This window comes from Coturnix japonica, chromosome 1 (genome assembly GCF_054131305.1).
Source record: "Coturnix japonica strain WE chromosome 1, WE-NBRP24, whole genome shotgun sequence".
NCBI classification, from domain to species: domain Eukaryota; kingdom Metazoa; phylum Chordata; class Aves; order Galliformes; family Phasianidae; genus Coturnix; species Coturnix japonica.
This window is the reverse complement of record NC_140663.1, coordinates 170,089,501-170,113,082: the sequence shown is the minus strand read 5'-3', so window position 1 is coordinate 170,113,082 and position 23,582 is coordinate 170,089,501.

Sequence of the window (23,582 nt, the reverse complement as noted above, 5' to 3'; positions counted from 1 at the left end):
CATGAGCCGGCATTGTGCCCTTATGGCTGGGGCTAATGGTATTGTGAGGTGCATCAGGAATATTATGGCCACCAGAGAGGTGATCCTTCCCCTCTTCTCTGCCCTGCTTAGGCCACACCTGGAGTGGTGTGTACAGTTCTGGGCACCTCAGTTCAAAAAACGGGGAACTACTGGAGAGAGTCCAGCAGAGGATGGCAAAGATGATGAGGGGTCTGGAACATCTCCCGTACAAGGAAACTGTGAGACCTGAGGCTGTACAGCATAGAGAAGATATCTAAAGTGCAAGAGTTAAGTCAGTGGGAGCAGACTCTTTTCAGTGGTGTACAGTGACTGAGCAAGGGGCAAGGGGCACAAAACCGGAACACAGGAAATTCCATACTAACACAAGGAATAAATTCTTTACTGTGAGGGTGACAGCATTGGCACAGATTGTTCAGAGAGTAGTAGAGTCTCCTTCTATGGAGATACTCAAGACCTGTCTGATTGCCTACATGTGAGACCTGCTGTAGGAAACCTGCTCTAGCAGGGGTTTGGTCTTGATGATTTCCAGAGGTCCCTCCCAACCCCTGCAGTTCTGTAATTCTGTAAGATAAAAGAATTACTACAGTGCCACACATGAGATGCAATTAGCCTGTTATCCTGCCTCTCATAGTAATCAACAGTAAATGAAAAACTGAACAAAACCAGGGGACGTAAATACACAGAGAAACTTCCCTGCAATATGCAGGGAACTGCATATTGCAACTGAAGAACTTAATATGAACAGATTAAATTGCAGTCAAAAACTAGCAAGCACTTATCCATTTTTTTCCGAATAGAAAGCTAATGATAAATTGACTGCTTGCAAGGTATCTTGAGAAGAAACAAAAAGTTGGCTTTGCTAAGTATTTCCAGGCATAAAATCCACTGTTAACCTGCAACCTCTATGTTCTGGAGCAGAGCACTCTAGTGTTTCGCTAGTGGTGACAGAATTAGCAGCTATTAAAACCTCAATTAAGCAGGGCACATCTAAGAACCTGTCTTTAGCACATAGCACTGAGTAAATTTAAACGGTAACAGGCCACCCAGACCCAGTTTTCACATAAGTGTTAGGAAATACTTGGTTGTTCAAAGGCTTACAACATTTTTAGCTGTAGTGGAGCAAGCCAGAAAAAAATATTCACACAAGTATTATTTTTGCTTTGGTTTCCCGAGAGTTTGTCTTTTGAAAGCTCTGAAACTTTAGCAAAAACATCTCCATACTGAAAGTGTTTCAGAGTTTGATAATCATGTTCTAACAAGAACGTTGTTTGGAAAGTATTTGGAAAGTTTTCTCCATTTTCTGAAAATAATATGTTGGTTTTGAGTTACCAACTACTATGACATCAAAACATCACCATGATCCTCCCAAGAGGCCCTTCAGATTCCATTTTAATTCTAACACTCAATATACTGTGTTCATAATTCTTTTATCTTCTCCACTGGAAAGTTCAAGACTGTAAACATCAAAATATATTTTTTTCAGGACTTGTTTTTCCTTCTGATGGTGACCCACCATATTCTGAAGACATAATGCGTTTATTCTGCTCACACATTTTGAATGCAAAATATTGACCTTCTAACAGGACAGAGTTTAGGGAATGAAAGAAGATGAAATGTTCCAGTTTTCAAATGTTTTCAGGAACAAAAAATGATATAGACTTTGTGGAAAATACAGCCCAGGTGCTCCCCAGGAGAGAGGTTAAATATAGGATTCCTCTCAAATATGTCAAAATTAATATACAGTTGAAGCCATTTTATGTGGATATTTGTTCAAAGAACAACTCCAAACACAACAGTTTTTGATTTCTGGTTGTCTGGACTTTGTTGCACTAGGAAGTATGCTAGGCTTCTCAGTTTAATTATGTCACTGTTTTGAAAGTGAATTTCTGTTTCTACCTTTCATATTGTTACGATCAGGACTGTCATCAGTGGTATATAGAAAGGAATGACGAATGGAGGTCTGATGTTACTAGGCATTGCACAGTCTCTTCCCTGAAAAGAGAACACGATGACCTCAGAACATAGAATTAATCAGAAAAAAAACTACAGAGAAATTACCAATTAAGGAAATCAAGAGTTAGACAAGGAAGGAGTAATAAGAGAAAAGAAAGGGTGACAAAATTGGTTAATAGAGATTTAACCTGAGATACAGTGGCTAAGGGTGAGGTATGTGCAAACAGCCTACCAGCAAGCTTTCACTGTCAGATGTTCAGATGCTTCCCACTGGCACCATTAGGTCCTCTTGTCTACCAGTCCCATTGGTCTTGGCTGCTGTTCCTCCAGGTTTAATTCTTTGAATGATTCTTTTGTGGTTTCTTTCTCCAACATTGTAAATTATGCAAGGCTATGGAGGAAATATGAGTAGGATCATTTCTGTTAGAGTGGAATCTGGACTGTACAGTGTAGTGGGAAAATGTACGTGGAATAGGAATGCTGGCAGTGCTGTCCCAGAAAGGAGACAGTATCAAATGAAAGCAGACAGTACTAATTGGAAGTGATGAAATTTGCATCAGCAGTACTTGAAATAACCATGTGTTGTTAAGTTAAATATAATCTTAACCATAATTACTACCCCTTTACGAGTACCTGAACATATAATCTCAGCTACAATTTTTCTTGTTTTGTCTGCAGTGAATAAATAAAGGCAAATAAGAGGGGGGTGAAGTGAAGGAAAAAGGATTAGCCTGTTGGAAATCAGAAGCAGGGAGGCTATTAATGATGAAAAGTTCCCAAAATACCCCTTTTGCTTCTTGCACTAGAATGTAATCCACACAGCTGCTGAAACACCAGCTTTCTTTGCAGATAACCCACAGGTTATAAGCATACAAATTGGTAATATAGAAGAAAGCATCTATTAGAAATTATCATGGCCAGAAGCTCTAAGTCTTTGGACGCTGGAATGGAAACAGAATGAACAGTGTAGAGCTTTTTAATAGATTAACCTCTTTTGTAAGCTCATAAACCTCCTTAAGAAAGTGAGGAGATGGCTCTAGGGTGACATCTGTTTCAGAAATGGATGGGATACACATCATAGAGTAACTTTCACCTGTTACGCAGCAGTGATTGAACACAGTTACAAAGGGAGGTGAGGTTAGTATGCATGAATGTCTGCCCTATATAGAGAGAACTCACCTCATTTCTAATTTCTGAGTATAGATAGGAATCCATGAATGTTTTTTTACTCTCTTATAATGATATCTATAGGGGAAAAAAAAGGGGGGGGTGGAGGGGTGGGCTATGGAAAGCTAAAATACATTTCTACTCCCTGACAAATTTACTGTTAAATAAAAACCCGCAGCAGTCAACTAATTTGATAGATGAGGTAAGCTGTTCATGTTTATGTAACAAGTTTTATTATATAACCTGTCCTTAAGACAACCAGCTAATTATCTTTGCTCTGTGTCATGTATGACCAAAAACATTGTTCAGCCTTCTCCCACTGACTCCTTGCTTGTACTTGGGGGCTGAGCATTTCTCCAAGGTAGGATCTACCCAAATCCAAACTTTGTATGGCTGAAAGCAGTCTGGGGAGCAGAATAACTGATCTGACTGTAGATCAAGAGGATCTTGCATTAACATTAAAAGTAATAAGTGGAGACTCTTGTTTTCTCTTTTTTTTCTTTATAAGCTTATTCAGGGAGATCTTTGGAGAAGATTTAGGCAAGCCTGGACTAATGTGCTGAGGAACTGGGATGCTGGGAGCAGCTTCCATTTTTAAAGCGCTGTGAGAAGGACTACAGGAGGCTGACAAGAAGAATTAACTACAGGATTCAGGATGCAGTTTGAGTGAGAGATCCAAGAAGCTCATAAAATATGGAGCAGGATCAGCATATAAGCTGCTTTATACATGTGCAACAGTGAAAGTTTAGGCATTTAACCCTCTTGAGTTAAGCAGCAGCTGAGCAGTGGGTTTTGAGGGCTTTAGGGAGCTTAAGATGCACATATGCATCTCATTCCACCAACAAAAAAAAATCACAGCCCACAATAAAGGTAATAAAATCTCATGTTCTTCTCATGTCCAGGCCATCTTGATGGCTTGGAGTTTTATTCAGTCATCTCCTCTGGCAGGACTTATCAGAACAACAGATCTCTTTGGCTAGTTAGTTTGTATTATTTAGAGCACTGTGACTTCTTCAAACAAGGATGTTAGTTGTGGCTGCCTGTTACAGAAAATGGCATTACTCTGAAAATCTAAAATTCTCGGGCTTGTCATAAAGCTGATAGGATATATTTTTCTTTGACTTTTAGAAGGATAAAACTTTGTGCTGAAACCCTCCATGTCGGACATGGATGGATGGTGCTGGGCTCCTCATGAAGGCCATTTCAACAGCAGGCCCGGGCATACCTGCTGGCTCACCTACCCAATATGTCTGCACCAGCCTGTTGTCTCCAGGTATAATGACAGCACAGTCCTGTAACCAGACATGTGACAAACTGCTGTTAACACCTGTGCTTGGCACAATCATACTTCAGGAGTTAGAAAAGTGTCCCCATTAAACTTACTGTTTTTGTATCTGAAATATCTACAGGAGGGACTTGGGGATTTTACTATATTTCCCTTTCAGTTGTGGTGAATGGAAATATCATTGCATCTCCTTTTGTCTCAGACTGAAAATGAGAAAGAAAGAAAAAAGAAAGGAAGTTTACACAGTAACACAAGCTCCAGAGCTACAGTAACTACCTCAAGCCAGGTCTCCAAAGAGCAAAAAATGAGACATCACAGGGGAACAGATTATACCATGTCTGCTTTGCTGGGGTTCATGCATCCTCCACAGATGGTGCTGGTTGCTGTTAGAGACAGGATGCTGAGCTGGAGAGAGCTGAGTGTATTCCAGTCTGACAATTTCTGTGTTCCTAAGACTACCAGATAGAGAAAACATACCTTATTTATTTAAACAATCTTAATTTTTCCCTTTCTTCCATGCAGATTTAATTTCCTTCTGGAAAGCAGTTACCCAGCTGTGGCTGTGAAACTGGTAGTAAGCGCACAGCTTTGGTTCAAAGGTGATCTAGCATGGCTCCTATGCTTAAAACAATAGAGGATGTAAAAGACAGGAATGGGGGTTGGTGGTGAAGGCACTTTTGGTGTTAGAAGTGATCATCCAGGGAGTACATCACAGTTGTCAGAGTGAAACGGCAAGTTCTGTTCTTCCTCAGATCATGCTTTTGCAAAACAGACACAGAAAGCTTGTTCTTTCTGCAATGAGAAAGCCAGGAAAAAAAAGCCTAAGTAGCTGCATACAAAATCATTTCAAAGCTAATTTCACTCCTTCCTGTGTAACACTTTCACCTTCTTTAATAACAACAGTAGGGGACCACATAAAACTTTATACTTTTAAAATTATCGCTTTTGCCTTTGAAACTGAAGGTTAGATCTTCTGGTGAGGAAAACTGTTTCAGATACATTGATTAAATGTGGTTAGATCAGCTTGCACCGACCATACTCTGGCACTCATTCCTTTTTATACAAAAGGAAATGCATGTGGAAAACCTGGAAAATCTCAATGACTGCAAACGTCTTTCTTGCAAACCTCACTACTGAATTCTAAGAGTGGGAATCTCATGTTTATCCTCCCGTTCTTTCATTCCTTCTCCAAGGACAGTTAAAGAACAGAAATTTAGGATCTACTGGAAAAACAAGTCCAAGCATTACATTATTTTGGTTTTTTGGGGAAGCTATTTTTTTGTTTTTCTCCTATCCCCAGCATACTGTTGTGTAGTTGTAACAAGAAACCAGAACATTACGCCTATGTATGATGGGTATGAGGGGGCAAAGTTCAGACTGTATCCCAGTGGTCCACTGATGTAAGACAAGGCCATGTTTGGTAGTCAACAGAGCCATGTAGATGAATGAAGGTGGGAGAGAGGACTGTTTATGGCTGCATGAGGGGTATGGGGAACAGTATAGGATAAAGGGAGAGATCAGTTTGTTACTGCATAGGATGCATTGTGAAATGTATAGGGTAGGAACCAAAAAGTGATCAAGGTGATTTCCATTGGATTATTGGAGTGGGCTGGTAGGGCTCCTGGTGCAGTGGTAATTCTCTGCAGCAAAAGGAAAAAAAGGACCCAGGCTGGTTTCTACAGAAATAGAACAGATTATGTGTTTTTTCCTGAAAATGACTTGGTGGCTTTAGCACTTCAAAAGCATGCAGTCATTCTCTTCATCCCTTCTATCAGAAGAAAAACTGTAAATGTTAAAAAGGAATAGGCAGAACTGTTCTTACTGAGATCCCCTGATCTTGGACAAACTAGCATCACTGCGGTTCTGCAGAATGCAAGAGCAACTGGAGTACTTGGCCGATTACTGTGGTATAAATGAAATTAAAAAATGATCAAATGTGTTACCAGCACAAGTTCCTCTACTGTCTTTGCACAGGATCTTCACTGTTTCATTTGAAATTCTCAGCAATCTGTTACGCTTTTTTCTTTAAAGAGCACGGCTTACTTTGGAAATAAATTAAATTCATGAAATATTTTTTTAAAGTGCATTTATTTCCATTAATTACTTTCCCTTGATTTTTAAAAGCCACAAGAGTTGAAAGATTTTTTATGTTTTTTTTTTGAATAGCACATTTTAAAATCCTGATTTTTGTTCTTAGTGATAACAATTTTACTCACAAGTCACGAGGCAGTATAAGAATGATGCAGAACAAAAAGCATGGAACAGTCTGCAAGAATTATTGATCATTCTGTAAAGGGCAGAGCCAGTGTCTCAGGGAGAGCACAGGGTCTGCCCATGCTAATCAGTGTGCTACCAGACATATGCAGGCACAATCCAAGGATGGCAGGAATGAGGGATTGTTCCCCAAAAGAATTCAGATCAGGGCAAACCTGCTGTAAAAGCCTATCTGTACACAGAAACCATGGCACAGTTACATGGCATGGAAATTTATCCCAGTGGCAGAGAACCGGCTTTGACTCTTCTTATTTCGAGTTTCCAGGTAGCCATGGATGTTTCCCAACAGATGGGAAGAAAGAGGCAATACTTGCATGCAAAGAAAAGCAAACTTGCCACCTGAGAACTCATAAATTAAGAAGACTGAGCTAATACAAAATTGCGCATATTAATTAATCAAGCTGTGATAATGATAAAATATATATGTAATGCATGCATCTGTGCGTGTGTGTGTGTATGCACCTTCCTGCAGCCCTCTCTCCCACATTCATAATTTTCCTTAATTTCACACTGTCTGCTGCAAGTAGCTGACAAACCTTCCTCAGGCCAAAACACTCTGCTCTGTCTCACACAACACCAAACACTATTTGAGTAATAGTGATAGTTCTTTCAGTTCTACCTTGGCAATAAACTTTGAAGGCAAGCCTGGGATCTTTAACAATAAAAGAAGGAGCAAAATGTCAGATATCATCTCTCCATGAGATTTTTGCATTGTCTTCACATTTAGGATTAAAGCATAGTAGAGAGAACTAGTGGTTCCTTTACCAGTATAGATATACACATAGACTGACACAGATATACACATAGAGTAACAGGAGCACAGTTCCACTTCCCTCAGAATTTACACATCAAGAGTGTTCTGAATCACTGATACATCACAAGGTTAATCAGTTACAAACATGCAGTTTCAAAGATTTGGATGTTGAGGTGTTGCTTGCTCTCTCACAAATGTCCTTAAGAGTATCTCTGCTACAACTGATAGAGACATAAATCACAATGGAGCTGATGCCTTGCAGGATTTAGATTCAAGCTCTCTTCTAATCAATCTAAACTTCAGTTGACAATGCCCAGATTCCCCAAACACTACACTGCTGTCTGCTGCTCTGCACCTTCTACCATTACCATTTCATGAGGCAGCAGTCAAGAATTATACAACCAATTTTGCTCAATTAAGTGTGGCTTCAGAATTACTGAGAAGGAATCCATTTTCTGCTCAGTACTCCAAGAGTTTTATCGGTGAATGCATCATGTCCCAAAGCACGGTGCTACTGGGCTATAAAATATTCCAATGTCTTATTAATAAGTTAATTGAATCCATTGTAATTTTCCTAGTACTCATGCAGCTCACTTTGTCATTGATTGACAGAGATGAATTTGAAGATAGTTAAGAGTTTCACAAGCAGATGAACAACTATATCTGAATTATCATGAAAGAGGAATAGTTAATAAGGGACTGTAATAATCTTTCATTAGAAAATTTGATGTAGTAACCACTGCAAACTTAGTCCTGTACCTAGTGACAAAGACTGGAATTTCTATCTATAGGATCAATGCCATTTTGATTCAAAAACATCTGTGGTTTGGTGGGTTTTTTTGGTTTTTTTTTTTTGGGGGGGGGGGGGGTTTAGCATTTTTTCACATCCAGCATCACAGTGCAGACACATCTCCATGGCCCCTTTGCTACTGTTCTGGGACAGTGTTCTGTATCAGTTTTTCCTTCATAATGAAAAACCCAGTGTTGAGTTCTGACCATACCACACATGTGAGAGCTGTTTCTGTGTGGTGTTTCTATTGCATGCTGTTTTTTAATGTTTGTTTTACGGTTATAGAGCAGGTCATTGCTTACTTAATCCATTTCTATCGCTAAGCTTTCACTGGCACAAGTTGCTCAGAGATGTGGAGGATGCTCCATCCTTGGAGACAACCAACGTCAGGGTGAATGGGGCTCTGGGCATCTGATCTAGCTGTAAGTGTCCCTGTTCACTGCAGGGGGTCTGGACCAGAAGACCTGTAAGGGTGCCTTCCAACTCAAACAGTTCTATGATTCCTAAAAATCTGCTGTCCCTTTTGCCATCAAAACATGACAAAGTCTATCATCCCTAGTAAGTGTCAGTATAAGCCTAAAACCACACTGTTCCTCATGTCTTGACAAAAAAAAAAAAAATGTTAGAGACTGAGTGGGATAAGAAGATGGACAAGTCCTCACACAACCACTTCTGGCTCACAGAGAGACAGGGAAGGAAGAAATGAAGTGTGGAGCAATCTGGCTGCCCAGAACATCCCCAGTAAGGCTCCTTTTCCTGGAATGCAGGTTATGGAATCACAGTTCACACCTGGAGAACTTGCGTTCAAAATGTTCTATGGGACATTAAAAGCAAAAAGAAAACAAAAATCCCAAATACTTTTTCACATGCATTCACAGAGCACACTGAAGCATATCAGTTATTTCACTAATGCTGATTTAACGATCCAAAGCAAACTGACTCATGCCTGGCTTCTGTGAGTCTTCCAGACTGTTTTGCAAACAACAAAAAGAACAGCTAACGAAACAACTCTGCTGGTTCTCTCCTTTCCCCCAGATTCCATATTAGTCATTGAGACTATTTTAATACAGGTGGAGAGGTTAATTCAGTGAGTTCTACTCTAGACAGTACTGAGCCATGTAGAACTGAATTAAATCCATCTTTTGGTTTGGTTTGTATAAGGATAAGGCATGACTGTTGTACTCATAGTGCAATGATCTCCTATCTAGAAGTATGGGACCACATCTCTCCAGCAAGATTTTCATACCTCACCTTTAATTTGTAAATTAAAACTATCTACAGGAGGGAAAAGAGTGATTTAACTCAGAAGAGTTATTTATTTGTGTAAGCATCCGCTGAGTCTAGAGATCACTTTGACAGGACACACCAGGAAACCCACTCTATTCACATCACCACTATATCCATTTTCTGTTTACAAAATATTACACTGTAGTTCATTATCTCCAAATTAAAAGAAAGCTGCCAGACCTCTGCTTTGTAGCCAACTATTAAACTTTATAGTTCTGACCAAATAGCATCAATAAATAAACAGTTAAATTGCCACTGAGTATGAATTGTTTCTCTTTTGAGGGCAGTTCATCTCCAGTTAAAGCATAAGCTCTATCCATTGCTAGCTGTATAAAACTGCAGTTGTTTCTCTACTTTCCCAGGAAACTGCAAGTAATTCCTGTAGAAATTAAGAGCTATAAGTGTAGAACAGGCACTTGGAAGCTTTGGATGCACAGATACAAATTTCCTTTTTTGGAAAGAAACACCAGTTGGGGACTTATCTTCTCAAATATCATTCTGTACTAATTTAGTCAGTCTTCAAGAAACATCATCTTTTTTTAAAAATGGGAACATTTTGAGAATAACTAAACAACACCTGATCTTCCAAGGCTGACTTTCCATTATTTTCACTCCACTTTTCCTTCTGGTTACTACTCACATCATCCCTGGGATTTGGCTTTTCTAACCTGAAAGGCCAACTTTCATAACCAAGGTATGACTTCTGTCCTCATACAACAGCACCCTGCTCAGGTTCCTTATATGGCACTTGTAAGTAAATCCTACGAAGAAACTTGTGTTCAGGACTCCCCTAAGAAGAGTGAGTTAGATAAAACCTTTAAAAAAAAAAAAGAGAGAAACATATTCTTTGTATATAAAATTTGGTGTCCCATAAGGAATTTAAATTTAATTAGAATCTTGAGAACATTATTTCTGTGGGAATATATTTCAGTACATATTTTAAGGTGCAGAACAGAGTATATCTGAAGGAAAACTTGTTTTAATTTAATTTGATTTAGGTGTGCCTACCTTCCCCTACTGAATTAAAGGAAGGATATTGGGCTCTTTGCATTCTTTTCAAAGGTGTTTTAATTTAAGATCCAAATTCCCAGTCTCTGAACTGTATATTTCTCCACATTTAAATTAGCTCATAACATTTATGTTAAAAAAAAATCAATATAACTCAGAATCCTGTGCTGAGCAGTGGATCTAAGGACTGGTGGATAGCTTTCAGGGCCCCATTTACAGTAATACAAGACCAGGCAAAACCTTCAGCCCTGTTCTATGGAAGCCTATCATTTCATTATTAGCATGCTTCTGAAGCTGTTTAATTGACCTCAAGTCCTCCAGCCAACACTCAGGCAAGACTCAAAACATTACCAAGCGAGAAACTCCTTCAAGCAGGCTCCATGGGTCCACCTGCCTCAGGGGAGAGGAAGGAGTTCAGTTATCTAGATACAAGCTGTTTCCTACCTCTTGTTTTCATGATAGAGAATGGGACAAACCCAATTTATGTAACTGTCCTAGGTATATCCATGTAGGGTTAGTTACACCGCAAGTTTAGTAGGCGAGACAGAGCTCAGTCAATTTGAATTTAAGCCTATTATAGGTGATTCACTAATCTCATAAAAATGCAGGAGAGCAATAGGTTTCTTCAAAAGACAAATCAAAGAACTGAGAGTAAATGCTTTGGGATAGATAATGTGAGGATTGTGCCATCTCTCTTATGTAAAGGGATGTGAGATCTGATTGCTCTGAAAGTCTTGACAACACAAGAGCTAAAGCAACAACCATTTGTAATGAATTAAGATACATTTCTCTATCCACGGTCACAAAGTCACTGACAAAGAGATGCATTCCACTTACTGCCTACATACCCCAGAAGATTTATCAGAGTGTGGATCATATCCCAAAGCGCAGCACTAACAGGCTTTAAAACATCCTGATGTCTTATTAATAAGTTAATTGAATTCCGCTGTAGCACTCAGTATTAATGCATCTATGCTTGTCATTGACTGATAGACAGAGATGAATATGGAGATATTTTAATGTTTCTTACATGAACAGATGAACATCCATATCTAAATTATCATAAAAGGAGAAAAATTATTAGGGAAGTGAAACGCAAATGAAGAGCAAGTTGATATGGTAACCACTGCAATCAAACTTTGTTTTCCATGACGTCAGGGAGAAAATGTGGGTTGACTTGATGAGGACTGGAATCAAAAGCCACAGTTTATGGCAGCAACTAGCCCTGGAATTGTCTTACTGGGAGACTGTACCCATGCCTTTAGCATCTGAATATATCAAAGAAAGAAAGAGGAAGGATGAATGGCTGAGTATATGCTACTCTGACTAAAATAGGCTTTCTCCATCCTGCTGTATTTATGGTGAGTTTGTAGCTGCTTATGGTCAGTCCAAGGATCTACTTGATGTCCTCCAGTACACAAGCTGTCAGATATTTCTCTTGGATATCTGTTTTGAGTGCAAAGAATGTGACTGACCCAAAAGAAAATTTAATTGCTCCAGGAATAAAATGCAATACAAAGAGACAAAACCAAAATACCATGACAGACAACCCTAAAATGACCTCTTATGCTGGTGAGTCGTGGAGTGAGTGCTCCTATCTTGTCCCCCTAGCCAAATAATAACACATTATAAAACCTCCCTTCAAGTAAGCAAAAGAGCTTTCCCCTGGCAATTCGCCCATGTAACTTCAGAGAATATATCACACCATCAAAAACTTTGCTGTCAAAGTGATTCAAGGCACTTGAGGAACTCTTTTCTTGCCGAAAGCACATCTACACCGTGTAATGCAGGAACTAGCTTGAGCTTCTGAGCCACAAGCAGGATAGCTGTGAGAAAAAAGACTCATCATCCAGCAAAGTCATTTCAGTAAGATGTATGTACTGCTCCTGAAATTCAGACAAATACCTCATCATCCTTGTCCCCTGTGATATTTAGACAAGCTAACAGCTTCTGTACTCCTGCTTAGCAATCCCATACATCACTGCATCCTGCTATGGAGTATTGCACTTCATAACATTGAGAGCCAGCCCCAGAACTGGATTCACCACCCGTATGGTCTGTATCCACTTCAGTCTTTTTCTGGCTTTACTCTGAGTTGAGCTTCTGACATCTGTTTTAACAGCTGGGAACAGTAAACGCCAGATCCCACCTTCCTGTAAATTCAAATATTTGAACAAAGGAGATTTTAAAATCTACATCAGTTTCTCCTCATATTTATAACAATTTCTTCTCACACTGTGCATTGAAGCCTGCTATGGGCCTTCATACGAACCCTTCATAACTATCTGATGATCAGACTTGATCTTAAGGGCCTTTTCCAACCTAAGTGATTCTGTGATTCTACCATCCAACTTGCAAAGCACCTTATAATGTTAAATTCATAAGATCATCATCTTCCAGATAAGACAGTTCAACAGCACACATAGTACACTGCAGCAAGTTCAGAGAAGTTCTTCAGCTTATTTCTATATGGAAGTAGTGTTGTGCTATGAGCCATGGTAGCTGGAGGAGACTGCCTGGAGTTTTGATTTAGGGAATCAGTTTCTTCTTTTTTTCCTTTGCTGCTCAGTAAGAGAAAGCAGAAGGTATTTCTTCCTCACAAAGTCTAGCTCTGCCAATTTTAACAAGGATATGAAAGGAAAACAACCAAACTAGATTCTTGCTCTACTCCTCTCCACTCCCTGGCTCACAGTGAGATGTGTTGTTACTCCAAAAGGCAGAAAATGCCCACACAATTGTGTGATGGGGGGAGAAGAGTGCATGGAAGGATTCACTGAGCAAACAGATAATTTCCTTCAGAGATGTGTTAAAACTGCCCATAACCTCAAGATGGTCCCCATCTCCCTGCTGACTTCCTAACATTTTGCATGCAGGACTATAGCATGGGAAATAATGTCTGACTATGTGAAATATTTTCATGGAGGGTTAAAAACTTAGAAATGAGCACATCTCATTCTTTTCCTCCTGTTCTCCACATCTCTCTTCTGAGCTGAAGAACAAGATGGGAGCCCTCCAGTGGCCAAAATAATGTATTTCCAATTACGTGTTTGACGCTGGTGCACCCTTCAAATTCTACTGCATCTCAGAGAGGTATTCTCCCATGCACTACAGACATGAATATGGTCTGAGAACACAAGTGGCAAGCTGACTTCCAATGAATACAGGAAAAGTATTGGGAGGATTCGATTGCTCAGAAAGCATAGATAAACATCAGGCGTATTGTAGCAAAAATTTCCACTGCATTTGTAAAATACATTGGGAACAGCCTTTGGATCTGTGTTCCAGTACAAGAAAAAGAGATTTTCATTGTAACACCATAAAACAGACAACATTATTTCTCTCAAAACCTCTTCTACATTTCCCCTCCAAATACATTGATTATCCAGCACCCAAAATGTTCTTAGTGCTCACAGGATATAGGAAAGCATTTGCCTTTATCCAGAAGCATTACCATTCAAATTAGACATTCACAGAGAAGAGGAAAAACAGATGACAAATTAACAGATATCCCCATGTAGCTGCTCTGTGACAAGCCTGCTTCTCTGCATCTTTCCTACTTGACAAATCACCTTCTCCAGACTCACTCCCAGCACCCATTCAGCAAAACCAAGACTTCAAGACAGACATTTCCTGGTATGCTCTTCAAAGCTCTGACTTTCTGCTCCCAGTGAGCATTTCAGTGCCATGAAATACCATGGACTTGGTGATAAAAATGAGTTTTCAGAAGTTGGGACCCACACTTCACTGCTGTGGCATGGCAAACTGCAAAATTCAGACAGTAGGGAGCTTTGCACTGAATGCACTGCTAATCCCAGCAGAAAACATCACAGCCTCTAGTCAGGAAACTGGAAGATTCATTTGTAGTTGCACCTCTGCTATGCACTCAAGAATTTAGAGATAGGTACACGAGAATGAAAACATAGGCTAATTATTATTATTAATGTTGCCTCTTAGGGTTAATGGCTGTAAGGTAGAGACAAGACTGCAAAGGCTACAGGTTAAAAGACTGTCTTTTGATCCAGAGGTATTAGCTTCCAATCCGTTTAAGGTTGTACTTTCATTACAGTTTCCATCATCTTAACTCATTTTTTTCATCAGTGCAATTACAGAGTAATTCAAACTACTTTTCTAAAGCAAAAACCAATTATATCTGATTAGAAAACTCCCTGATTTTTCTTGTTTTCTATTGAAAACTAAAAAAAACCTAAAAAAAAAAAAAAAAGAATAACATCTAAAGACATAATATCTGTTTTTGTTTTTTAAAACATTACAAATGGAGGTAGCCTTTTAATATGTCACCTTATACTTGGGCATAATTGAAGCTGGCAGTGTCTGTAGCACTACATCATAAGAGTGATATGAGCGGATTTACAAACACAACTCTAAGTTGTGCTATGTGAGAACAGCATTATAGCTATCTCTACTGTTTTGTTATTACTATTATTATTATTATTATTACTATTATTATTATTATTATTATTATTATTATTATTATTATTATTATTATTATTTGTGAAAGTTTTTCCATGGTCTGGGCAAAAACTAGAAGTCAGTGCATGGGGTTCTTGTGGATCTGACAATGACTTGTCACATCAGGTAAGACCATGGCCAAACCATAAGCATGCATTCAATTACCCTGCCTCTCCATTCAAGGATGACAGCTCCACAGATGCTCCAGCAACCTCCAAGGATGAGGTTCACCACACCCAGGGAGATACATACAGGCCTCTGAACAAGGTGAAGAAAGTAGGAGGCATTTAGGAAGGTGATTATTCCACTGTCTTTTCTTTTTATAACCATGCTGTGATTACAAAGCTGCAGGTGGGACCATATGTCTTCTGTGGTAACAAGCATTTGCTTCCACTACTAACAAAGATCCTTTCTAGAACTTGCATGGTCCCATTGACATGACTGTGAATGTAGTGAGCAAGTTCACACTGCAGTCAACAGCTTAGCAAGGTGCTATCAAACCATCATACCTGAGTGACCAGGTTCAGAATAGCTGGACCACCCCATCAGACCTACCAACTCAAGGCAGCATTAGCTGAGCCTTAAGCAGCTGTAGATGTACTCGGAATCATGAAGCAGGACCTGTCATTCCAGATTGTGAAAAAACAGATTGAAGCACAGACTCTGTCTCAGGGAAATTACAATGTATAAGTAAGAGAAACAAATGGACCCAGATGCATCGCTGCTGTGAAAGACGTTAAGAAATGAAACTGAGAAATTGCCTTGGTAAAAGAGCATCATACAATATTCGTTTATATATATGTATATCCTTCACTTAAGGAATCTTAATGGTCTTCAAGGATTTCCCAGTGTATCATGTTAACAGCTATAATAGAGACCTAAAATACCAGTATGATACTAATGGTATTTTAAATGCAATTTCTTTCTATTCAAGTACTCAAGCTATTCTGAACAATTCTGATTGGGCTCTTGAGGTCTGACTGTACAGAGGGGAGTAGAGAGCATGGAAATTTCACTTCTGTAAAGAACTTCATGAAATCAGCAAAGACAGCTCTGATACCTCTGACATTATATTTTGCACCACACTGTTGAGATCAAAACATTTCAGTCTTTTCACCCTTTAAATTATATCATAAAAATGCACAATATATTTGCAAATAGATGGTACGGAATATTATGAATGTAATATATTAAAACAAAACTATATACAGTAAAATGCACAAGTTAAAACAAAGAAGTGATTATTCTTCCCCGTCCCCCACACCCAACCCCAAAGGAAAAGAAAAAAAACAATCAAAACCCACCAATCTATTGTTTTCTCTGAAAGGCTGTGTTTGCATACTGTGATAGGGGTTTTCTATAAAAACAGAATTATAGAATACAGAATATAATGTTCCTTTGAAATCAACACAACCTTATGAAGCATTTTCAAACTGATGAGGGTGAATACTTTGATAGAGAAATTGGTTCAATCATTTTCTCTTTCCAGTTAATCCTTCTTTCTAGCTCTGTTATCTGAGCTGCTAGCCACAATCTTCAATTTCAAGCAAGATAGTGGTAATAAAACTGAGAATTTGTGGTTTCCATGGGATTTTAAGATACACACACAACTAATACAGTGAGCAGAAAAACTACAGGCACAGATGAAGCAACAGATAACTGCATGACAGAGCAGTTTGCAAGGAAAGGGAACAGCAAGGGAGATGAACCTGTCATGGAGAAGGCTTTGCACCATTAGGCATTATGCTTTCATTTCATTTTCTCTGAGCTGTTATTATTGTGAATACAATATTTTAAATAAATTATGTTATTGGAAGGCATGGACTTAAAGAGTGGTAGTGAATCTTTAGCATTCAAGAACAGGCAGAAAGGGCCGTGTTGATTTTAAAAAGTCACCAAATGCTTGAGATTAAATCTAGATAATTTTCACTTTCAGACTGTTAAAATTAGGAAATGAAACATCAACATGTAGTGCTTTTCTGCAGCATGCCATTTAAATCTGGTGTCCAGCTTCCCAAAATGCAGGCTGCCTACCCATTCTGCAGCCTTGTCCAGCTGCTTAGTAGGCAAGAGATGCCACAGCCTACAACAGTGACTGGAAGTACAGCTTCAGATTTTGTCCCCCTATCCAGCAGCATTGTCCCATGGCAGAACAAGCTGGTGATGTCGGTGAGGACTCTGCAGCTCCCTGACAGGAGGCTGTGGTGAGGTGGGCGTTGGCCTCTTGTCCCAGGTAACAGAGATAGGATGAGATGTAATAGCCTCGATCTGCACCAGGGAAGGTTCAGGTTGATTATTAGTTAACATTTCTACTCCAAAAGTGTGATTGGGCACTGGAACATGTTGGATATGATGGAGCAGTCAGTGTTCCTGGAGGTGTTCAAGAACCATGTTGATGTGGAACTGAGGGACGTGTTTAATGGGCGTGGTGGGGATGGGTTGGCAGTTGTACCAGATGATTTTAGTGTTTTTTTCCAACCTTAATGATTCTGTGATCCTATGGTTCGATGACTGGGGAATTAAGTTTCAAAATCCTGACCTCTAACAATACGAGAAAAGAAGAAGCAAATAAAAGAGGGTCTTGGAAGAGGAACTGAAAAACAAAATAACAACAACAAAAAGAACCAACAAAATCTAAAGAAGTCATTTACTGTTCAAGTGATGCTGTCCTTTGCCTTGAGCTAATCCTAATGACATTTGAGTGTCCACCTGTTCAGTGAATCCTAAAACAAAATTTCTGAAAGATTCAGGTCTTAACACAGTCATTCTTCATAAGTAATGGTGTAGTTTATCACTGCATTCCAACCAAATTTTACCATGGATAATTTTATCTTGCCAGATATCACAACTAAGCCACTTTCTGGCTTAGTTTTCTGTCCATTATTGCTGTATCACTTCTAAAGCGACTTAGGTTGATATCAAAATTTATGCACAGCATAAGCACAGCCATGTTCAAAAGTAGAGTTTTCAGGAAGCCAGTTGCAATCATATATCAGAATAAATAAATAAAAATCAAAGTAGGAAAGAGATTCTGGCAGCAACCTTAATGTATTTAATTTGGAATTATACTAAATCCAAACAAAATTATTTCATTATTACCAGCTTTTATTGGAATATTCTCTTGGTAAGACTCTAATTTTAATGCAATTGCATATTAGAATTCAGACTAGGAAGAAAATGCAGATTCTCTTGAATATATATATTCACCAATAATTGCTACCTAGTGAAGAAAAAGAGAGAAAAAGAAAAAGGGAAAAAAAAAGAAAAAAAAGAAAAAAGAAAAGAGGGATATAATTAAAGTAGAATGTAATGAGTTTTATAATTTCAGTGACTTTTGAAAAAGTATGAAAGAGTATGAAACATTTAGTGTGCCTATAGGGACTCAAGGAGAAATGACTTTGCATGGCATCTCTCATAGCCCATGAAGATTTAAGCCAAACATGAGCTGCCAAACACATTCCACACAGTGCTGTCAAAGAACAGTCACAAACATTGTGCTTTCCTCCTGAAACATCTCAATACTCAAGACTGGGAGCAGTGCAATGTATATGAAACCTATAGCTCACACTGTTTCTTAAAGAACTGGAGGAGCGATGAGGGAGTGGATGAAAGAGCAGTTGGCACAATTATCCTGAGTGCCATACAAATGTGCTAATGGGAAGCAAGTAGTGCTGCTGAAACTCACTGCAAGCACAAGTGTGCCACTTACAGAAAGAGAAACCTGGTATTATGAGGCCAGAGACTGGATTGCTCTAATAGCTCATTTTTTTCCCCTCCTTGCTTTCATCTTCTAACTGAAACTATTGCCTTATACAGAGTGTTTACTCCCTTCTTGTTCTGCTAAAAAGAGTATATTTTGCGTTTGCAGGAAATCACCAGAGTGCTTTCCAGTTGAAGGAGAGTTTGCCATGTTTCAATGGTTCCTTCACTCAATCGGATACAGAGGAGGCTAGAAAAGAAGATAAACTCCTTGTGAACAACTGAAAAACTATCTTATTGATATCAACATGGTTTAGTGGGTATGGTGCTGATGGGCTGATGGTTGGATTAGCTGACCTTTTCCCACCTTCATCACTGGTGGTCTTTTCCAACCTTTATTATCCTGCAGTTCAGTGTTGAGTTAAAGCCTCACTTTGCTGAACAGGTTCTCTTCATCCTTCCTCAAGCTCAGTTTGCCTTAGCAGTGCATTGGTTTGAATCCATGATGTAGTTCTGGAGCAAATATCCACATTTTCTCAAGGTGTTGTTCACATAGTTCAAAGAGCAGTTTTGGTGTAGGCAGGATAGGAACTTGCAGAAGAAGTCAAACCAGAACTCTTCCAGTTTTTCAGACTGGAAGAAGGAGATTAGATATAACAAAACATGTTGCTAAGAGATGTAGTAGAAGCTCTGTCTCTGGATGCACTCATGGTCAGGCTGGACAGGGCTCTGAGCACCTTATCTAGCTGTAGGTGTTTCTGTTCATTGCAGGGAAGATAAACTAGATGGACTAGGATTTCTTCCAACTCAAATGATTCTGTAGTTCTAAGATTCTATGATTCAGGCACAGATCAGATGTTTCCTCACTCTATCCACTAGGGACTTGACAGTATGAACCTCCTGCACGTCCTTCAGGTGACTTCATATCACATGGGTTGTGGAGGCATCCAGTTCAAAAAACTAAAACTTCTCCATGCAAACTCGCTGACCTGCATTTACTGTAGATGAAGACAAGCACAAAAAAAGTCAATGAATGAAAAGGAAGAATTTGCAAAAAGTGAATCAAATCATCTCACGGTCACCTGAGCCAATTATATTTCCAAAGGAGAATCAATACAGAAAATACAAAATGTGCTTGCTAGCTGAAACCTGAGCTAGGGAATAAAGACAGAGGGACTTCTCAAAAATAGAATTAGAATAAGCGTGTTTTCTTCTGTTTTGTATCTGCCCCACTTTTCTCTTATTATATTTTTTCTGTCTTTTCAGCTTCTTCTTACAGTAACCTGAGAGTCCTGCTATATTATTGTTTCACCTTACTAATTCCAGGTTTTATTTCTTTCTGGATGTTTAAATTACTATTTTAGCTTCTTCCAGATGAAAGCAACACAGTGTGATAGAAGCCGTCCAGAAAAGCAACAGGTGATGTATTACCAACAAGCACTTAATTTTGTCCTGCTGCATCTGCGTAGTACCCTCTCCCCATTTGTGATTAAGGGCCTTTGCAGGTAGATGTTGGAAGCTATAACCATCAAGGACACAAGTGGAATATGTCACAGCAGGAACGGTAAATGTTACCATTCAGAAGTACTGAGTCCTTTAGGGCAGGTTATTGTTTACCTGAAAGTTTTTACTGTATTACCCTCCAGAGAATATTAGCATCACAGGTCCTGGAGACGCATGGCAAATGCACAGTGACAGACAGTCCCATGATCTGATAGTGTTTGGGGGCTTAGAGAATTTGGATACTGGATATAAACAAGGCATCAAATGGAAACTCAAACTTTCCAGAAAAAAAAAAAAAAAAAAAAAAAAAGCCTTCGAAGAAATAACATTGAATCAGACACTTGCCTGAGTACATTGACTTTGAGTATATGGCTTTAAGTGAAAGAAAGTCAATTTAAAAATCCTGTTATCATCCTCTTTCCTCCCAAAGAAAAGTTTTGAAAGAAAAAAAAAAATAAAAAATTACTTTTTAAACATTTGCTTAGATGTTTGGGATCAAAACCTTCCCTGTGTTTTACACAGATGAATCAAAGAAAAAAAAAAAAAAAAGAAAAAAAAAGCACTGAAATTATTAGAAAGAAGAAAAGAAAAACACTCAGAGCTCTTCCTCCCCACTCCATCAAACACAGGGAAAAAGGAGACAGGTGTCTATCTGCTCTATTAGTACATATTGCAACATGACTAAATACAGGAATGCTGCTGGCAGGATGACATCTAGGCAAATTGCCCGACAGATGGTACAACCTATTAGTGAAGAAACTTTCTAAAGGATAACAAAGTAGGAAGTGCAGACCTTTTCATATTTCAAGGCAGGCGCTCTGCAGGGAGGTGGAACCCACCAAAACGTGTGAGTTAGTTTTCACTTCTCAGCTCTATCTCAAATTATGAAAAGTGTCGACCTCCCTGTTCCAGAGGTGCTTCAAATGTTATGCTCAGGGTTTCAGGCATAGCTGAGGTGAAAGAAACATAAGACAACACACCTGTGATGTAGGTGATTAGGGAAAAGGCAGCTGAGGATTTGTTGCTCTTCTGTTATTGTTGCTTTCTTCAATGCAAAGGGAGAATTCTGTTTCCCCTTCTCATGGAAAAAATGATGAGAGAAATCTAAGATCTGGGTAGGGTTCAGCTGTAAACCCTGTAAACCAGAGAAATCCCTCTGAGATTAGTGAAATGGTGTTGATTTCTGCCAGTTGAAACCCCTTTCTACTCGAAAATGAATTGCTTTTTTTAAAAGTTGGATTTTTCAATATTCTTTTCATAGAACTGTCTGGATTGTCCTTGCAAGAGGTACAAGACTATGAGCCTCTAATTACTGTCATTCGTTTTATACTGTAACTGTAACCATAGGTGCAAAGAAATCTTGGTAGTTGTCTCCTCACGGTTTTTTCTTCTCTAGCCATTATATATAAAGCAGAGCCAAAAAAATGAGTATTTACACTCTAAAACGGGTGGAAGAACCTGCCAACCCTGAGTACATTCGCACTGCATCCAGCCAAAACTAACAATGCACAAACAATAAGTACTGAACACAAGAAACGCAACTCAAGCCGGGTATTATATTATAATACAAGCAACAGCAGTCTGGCACAAAGTGTTTTATTGCTGTTGGCTAAGAGTTCTTTCAGTATGTGTGCTCCTTTCTCCAAAAGAAAAAACAAGACAAACAAAAATAATAATAAAAAAGAAATAAAACCAAAAAAACAAAAACCAGGAATGCTGTGGATGAGAAATCATTGCTGCTTTGTTTATTCTCTGGTTACATACTCAGAAAGCCAGAGACTGCTCCATTATTGATTCAAACAGCCCATTCTCAAATCTTTTTCTTAGGAGAGCACTCATTACTCACCTAACTGTTCTAGCTGCAGCAAATTCTACTCTGAACAGCATCCAACTAGGACAAAGCAGAAGTACATTTTAAAGGTCTCTATATCCCAGCTTTTGTTCCACTGACTTCAGTGGTTGCCTCTTATGAGCTTGACCTATGATTCGTACGTGTTTAATTTAAAGTGAGATATATAAATTGTGTAAACTCTGATTTTATACGTGTTTATATAATATGTGTGTAATGAACGTCTGCCAGCAAACTTGTGTTTGCCAGCATGAATGGCTCTGACTCTCCTCTCACTCTATGAAGTTTACAGCATTTGCTCCACTGGGCTCATCTCAGGTGCCTCACCTAAGTGCTGTTAAAGCATCTCCAGATGAAATTCTAGCCTTTTGCTTTCTGTGCACAGAGCTGAGAGCAAGAAGGACAAAGCCCCCAGATTGCTGTCCATGGGCTGACTGAAGTGGTCCCACGGTTGCTCCACTGTCTTGAGCAATTAAAGCTATTTACTCCTTTGTCTGAAATGCACCAGGTTTTCTCTCAGTGGCAAAAAGAATTTGGTCCTACAGGCAAATTCCAGAAGCAATCATATACATATATATATATATAGAGAGAGAGAGAGAGACAGGTAGGCATCCAGATGAGTCTTGAATATCTTCAATCTGGACAGCCCATGCCAGTGCTCTGTCACACTCACAATAAAAAGTTGTTCCTCGTGTTTCTATGGAACTTCCCGTGTTCCAGTTTGTGTCCACTGCCCCTTATCCTGCTGCTGCACAGCACTGAAAAGTACCCAGCCCCATTCATTTGAATCCTGCACTTTAGATATTTACAACCCTCTAAGCCTTCTCCAGGCTGAAGAATACCCAGTCTCTCAACCTTTTTTTTTTCCTATGGAACATGCTCCAGGTCCTTACTCATCTTTGTCATCCTCCACTGGATTCTTTTTACTGGACACAGTATTACCCATGTGGCCTCACCAGGGCAGAGTAGAGAGGGAAGTTCACCAACCTCAACCTGTTGGCCGCTGTCTTGTTGATGCACCTTAGGATACCATTGTCTTTCTCAGCCACAAGGGTACACTGCTGGCTCATGGCTAACCTGTTGTCCCTATCTCTATCCTCAGAGCTCCTCTCCAACAAGTCAGCTCCCAGCTTGGGTTGACGCATGCAGTTATTCCTCCCCAGGTGTAGGACTCTACACTTGCTCATTTGGATAGTGTTTACATAGAATCATGTTTTACTTGTGGGAATGTCTGTTTTGCCATGTTGAGCAAAGGTCTCAGTCCCAGGGATTGCTCCACCCTTCTCTCTCTGCCCCCGCATCTGGATATCCAGTTTCCAAGCACTGGCTGCAAGGGTAAATAAAAGGATGCTTCATACTCAGGTCTCCTCCTAAAAAGAGGTGAAGATTCACTGGCCACATGTAGTCTAACTACATTTAGCCACAACTTGAATTAAAGGAACACCAGCAAAGGAAATAAGCTTTACTGTCTCCAGTAGCTTTCAGTGATTCTTTTGGTTTAGCTAAACTTTTTAAGGAACCG